Genomic DNA, 6,000 nt, shown 5'->3' with positions numbered 1-6,000 from the left:
CATAATAAACATATTTTACTATTCGGCCAATTTTGAAATGTTTTGTTTTTCGTTAATAATTACACCTATTGTTGACTGAAACCTACAGATTTATTTACTCGTTTTACATAGCGATTTTGTGTATTGAAGAGTGTTATAATCAGGTGTCAGGTTAAATTGAGATAAAATTTTATAAAAACAATATTAAAAAAAATGTTTTGATTTCTAATTAAACCCTATGAGATAAAATATTATTTATTTAAGAGAAAAACAACAGCATATTTTGTATTATTGGTTTTTGAGCAGAACCTAAAGTCGAAAACAAGAAACATACCTAAAAGTCAAAAACAAGTTGTATATTCTTATATCCAAAAATCGGGCTTCGATGACTTTGTTTTTAAACCAAACTTTGTTTTTTACCCGAAAACAAAACGTAGCCTATATTTTTGTATCAAAAAACTGTTAACTTAATTGAATACATTAGATATACATTTAACGTATTTTTTTTAATACAAATTTGTATGGATATTCGCAGCTGGTATTCAAAACGTTTGTCTTAGATGACCTAATTATATTAAGAGTTATAAACACATATAACTATTATACATTTAGACCTTATCAAAGTACCTAAAAAGTATAGTTGAAAAAAATAGGTCAATATAAAAAAATGTTTATCGAAAAGATTGCCTTTTTGGTTGCTTATTTCAAAAGTACTACTAACATAAAACTTGATTAATTATACTATACGCAATGTGTATAGTAAATCATTAATATACGTGTATTACATATATATTATAACATATTATATTCTATACTTAATTATGGACTAGGACTTTATTGATTTATTATAAATAGCGGCCCAAAAGCAAAAGTAATAGTGTACTATAAAATATACATGTATATAATCAATAAATTACGTGTACAAAAATGAATTGGTAGCAAAAAACTTGCAAAAGTAAAAATGGTTTTTCGTAAAAATCAAAACAAAATTGATATATCTATAAATATACATTTATAAAACTAAATGCGGGAGGAGGGTTTACTATGTTAGGATTTTACTATGTTGAGAGATGGAATGTCGGCCAATTTCCAAAGTTATAGGAAAAGACATGTAGATAAATAAGGCTTAAAAGAAAATAGTCATCGTTTAAATTTTAAAATTAAAGTTAAGCGGTGGTAAAAAACCTATAAAATTAATATTCTTTAATTAGTTTTTGATATTATAAGCTACATTTTTTATGTATAATTCAGCAACAACATAGCTGTTGCAGTATTCATACAATTTTGTAAATGTACATTGACTAGTAACCACATGTTTATTAATATTACAAATTTTAGCAAAAAATGTTCACTAATTTTGTACAAACGGGTTCACTAAAAAAAATTGATCATAATATACCGTGGGTGATTTTTCAACGCCTTAACATTAGACAACATTAACATTTTTATCTTTTTTAGTATGATCTAGTTTTATTAAGTTTTGCAATTTAAATGGTAAATGGTACTTTTTAAATTATGAATAATTTGTTAAACATTTTATCTGGTCGATAGCCAGTCTTAAATAACTAGTTCTAAATTTTTAATGTTTTTAATTAAGGACGAGGAAAGGGTGAAGAGTAGGGTTATATTTATCTGTGCGCATTTCTCAACCGCACACTAACATCTTGCCTAAATTTTGAACCTATATAACTACTAAAAAGAAAAGTATTAAAACTGGGAATCGTCTACGCGAAGATTTTAGTCAATTATTCTTAATTTTAAAATTCATTTAAGTATAGATTGCAGTGAAGCGCAAATTAAGATTACATATATGTATTTCTCAGATTGTTTATCAAAGGCAATTGTTTTAGATGTTAGAATATACAACTTGTTTTCGACTTAAGGTATGTTTCTTGTTTTCGACGTAGGTTTGGTTCAAAAACAAATATACAAAATATGCTGTTGTTCTTTTCTTAGATCAATAATATTTTTGCAGAGGATTTCACTGTTGTGTTCAGTGTTATAAAGAATTAGTCATGGAAGCCAAGTATTGGATACAAAAATATCCAACTTGTTTTCAACTTAATGGTCTGTTTCTTGTTTTCGACATAGGTGAATTGTTTCAAAAACAAATAATACAAAATATACTATTGTTTTTCTCTTGAATAAATAATATTTTTGTAAAGTATTTCACTGTTGTTTTACACAAATTTAGTCGTGAAAGCAAATATTGGATACAAGAATATACAACTTGTTTTCGACTTAGAGGTATGTTTCTTGTTTTCGACGTAGGTTTGGTTTAAAAACAAATAATACAAATGCGGTTTTTGGTCAATAATTAATATTTCAGTGGAGCGTACATCAGGATTTTACTGTATGTATTGCCACATTAGTCATCGAAGCCAATTGTTTTGGATGTTAGAATATATGACTTGTTTTCGACTTTAAGTTTGGTTAAAGAACAAAAAATAAAAAATATGCTGTTGTTTTTTTCTTAGATAAATAATATTTTTGTAGGGGATTTCACTGTAAACCCATATTACTACACCGTTTATTGTATTTCTTAAACATTCTCAACCCTAACTTGACTTATAATAAACTTACCGTAACGTTTCAGGATTTCTATAAAATTAAAATTGTGTTTACCGTTTAGCTGCAGTGGTGTTTTTAAATATGTCGTTTAAAATAAATTTTACCAGAACTTTACTAGTAGTATTGTATTTTGTTTTGACAATAGTTACAGGTAAAATTATATATTATTATGAATTTTTACAAATATATGTTTGTGAATGATGTAGTAAAAACAATTTTTTTTTTATTTAGTCCAATGTATATATTTATTATATTGAAATTTTGATGGTCGGTATGGTAAAATTAAGTTAACATTTTTTTTTTGTATTTCAGTTATAAACGCAAGACCCAGTGGTGAGTTTATTTTAGTTTAATAAGGTACCTCTATTCAATATGTATATTACACTTAATTAAAAATAAAATTATTTGTTTGCAGGTTCTGGGCAAAACCTTGACGGTATGTATAAATATTTAGTTTTTTTTCATTTTTTTATTAATTATTAGTAGGTGCTTGTAGATTTTACAATTATTTTATATACATTTTTATTTAAGAGTTACTTATAAACAAAAAATGCTGGCTGATAAATCTTTATAGTTTGACTAATAGTTTTGATAATCATATTTTTTTCTATATGATATTGTTTATTTGGCTTTAATCATTTTCAGGAACACCACCCGCAACACAGACACCGTCAGCAAGTATGTTTACGTTGACAAAATAATAAATCAAAATTCACAGTTACATGCATGTAATAAAAAACAATATTTGTATGAAGGTCCTGAGCATAAATAAAAATAACGCATAATAAAATCAATTTTTACAATTAAATTATTTGTCCATTTTGTTCAGTAGTGTAATCCGGAAACTAATATTGGTCGATAAGTAGTTTCGAAATTTAATTTTGGCGATTTATAAAATATATAAATCTGTTGGCAAGGGAAGAGGCGCACTTCTTCAAGACTACTTTCTTTATTTAACAGTTCCAGTTGAAATAAAAAAAAGACGTTCTGAAAAATCTTTATAGTTTGACTTACAATTTTGATTATCATATTTTTTTCTATATAAAATTGATACATTTAATTTGCTTATTGTAACTTAAATAATTTTCAGGTACGCCGTCAGCAACACAGACACGCTCAGCAGGTATGTTTACGTTTACAAAATAATAAATCAAAATTCACAGTTTTGATAACACAACGCCAAAAAGTTTTTATTTGGGATTAAAGATTAAATAGGTATAGTGATAAGCAAGAAAGGGACTTTAATATTAATTTGTCGGTCAACCGTTATTTGTCGAGACTTAACAGCAATAACTAGTACAGTCGAAACCAAGCATAGTAAAAAATGACAAAAGTCTGGTACAGTATAACCTGTGTTTTTATAGGAACTTTGCCACTATTATGACTTACTATATTATGAGATATTGAGTGGCACGTGGTAAGAGAATCTCCCTGTATTATACTGTCTACATACGTGGCCAAAAGTAATTCTTATATAATCAGTGTAATCCGGAAACTAAGAATGGTCGATATTAAGAAGTTTTGGTATTTTATTTTGGCGATTTTTAAAATATAAATATATAGGCTGGGATGAGGCACAATTCGTTTTTATACACTTACAGTAATAAGTCACTCGAAAAATGACCATATTTATTTTGTATTTAATATTGTTTATTTAATTTGTACATTTTTTATTTTATTGTATGGTCCATTTGGCTTATTATAACTTTATTTATTTTCAGTTACACAAACAAGATCCGTCGGTATGTTTACGTTTACAAAATAATAATAAATAAAAATTCACACAATATTCGTAATTATTTTTGCAATTATAATATTATTTCTAACCCCAACTAAGTTGGATTTCTAACAGTAAACTAGTACAGTCGAAACCGAGCACAGTAAGATATTACAAAAGTGTGGTCCAGTATATGTAGCCTATCTACAGTTTCACGGCAAAGCTTTTTTTTTGGATGTGTTTTTATAGGAACTTTGCCACTATTGATTATATTATGTATTGTAGTATGTAAGATTCTAGAAATTAATCTACTATGCTGATTCCTAATTCTTTGATATGTATTAATTTTGTTCGATTAAAGAGAAACCAGAAATATACTATTCAGGTCGCAGTATGTAATCTTTTTTTTTATACAGTTTAATCAATATGAGTAATAATAAAACAAATGTCTGGTGTTTTTTTTCATTTAGAGGGATGTCTTCACGAATTAGGGAATAGATGTGTAAACGGCATTTATGTGACTTGTTTATGTCCTATCGTATATTGTATCTATTGTGTCAGAAAACAGCGAGGTCATAATGAGCAAGATCCTATTAGTAGATGTGTTTGTGGTGAAGATGAAGAGATTATAAAGTTGGTATATCTAGTTAATAATTAAATAATTGAATATCGTTATACCTTTGTTTTGAATAACTTTTTTTTAAAGGAAATGTAGTTTTAAGCTAATTAATCTTTATTTACATAGTTATTGTATATTTTTTAAATTTTTTATTTCAGCTAGGAGCCATAGGTGTCATAATAATTATATCCAGTTTCTTCCGAATCCAACTAATTAAATTGTCTATTGTAGTGTAAACATTTTTTCAAAACCAAAATGATATATTTTTACTAAATCATAATAAACATATTTTACTATTCGGTCAATTTTGAAATGTTTTGTTTTTTGTTAATAATTACACCTATTGTTGACTGAAACCTACAGATTTATTTACTCGTTTTACATAACGGTTTTGAATATTGAAGAGTGTTATAACCAGGTGTTAGGTAAATTGAGATCACATTGTAAAAAAACAATATTAAAAAAATTTTTTGATTTCTAAATAAACCTTTATATATTAAATATTTATTTGTTTGAGAGAAAAACAACAGCATATTTTGTATTATTTGTTTTTGAACCAAAACTTGGGTCGAAAACAAGTCATATATTCTTATATCCAAGACATCTGGCTTCGATGACCAGTCTGAGAAATACATACATGAAATCCTAATATACGCTTTACTGACATTTAAGTTATTACTAAAATACAGCATATTTATTATTTGGTTTTGAACCAAACCTTAAGTCGAAAACAAGTCATATATTCTTATATCCAAAACGATTAGTTTCGATGACTAAGCTAGCAGTAACATACAGTAAAATCCTAATGTATGTTGAACTGAAATATTTTTTATTTTCCTAAAAAAAAACAAAATACAAAACTTTTGGCTCAAATGATTTAATTACATTTTAGAATTATAACTATAAATACATATAACTTTAATACATTTAGACCTTATCAAGTACCTAAAAAATATAGTTGAAAAAAATAGGTCAATATAAAAAATATGTTTATCATTAAGATTGCCTTTTTGGTTGCTTATTTCAAAAGTACTACTAACATAACACTTGAATCATTATACTATATACCAAAAGTGAATAGTAAATCATTAATAAATATATATGTCTTAAATAT

Source organism: Adelges cooleyi, unplaced genomic scaffold (genome assembly GCF_023614345.1).
Source record: "Adelges cooleyi isolate 19-005CV unplaced genomic scaffold, UGA_ACOO_1.1 ACOO_flye_CR_arks_rails_tigmint_CR_PRNA_376, whole genome shotgun sequence".
NCBI classification, from domain to species: domain Eukaryota; kingdom Metazoa; phylum Arthropoda; class Insecta; order Hemiptera; family Adelgidae; genus Adelges; species Adelges cooleyi.
Note: the sequence above shows the minus strand (reverse complement) of the source record.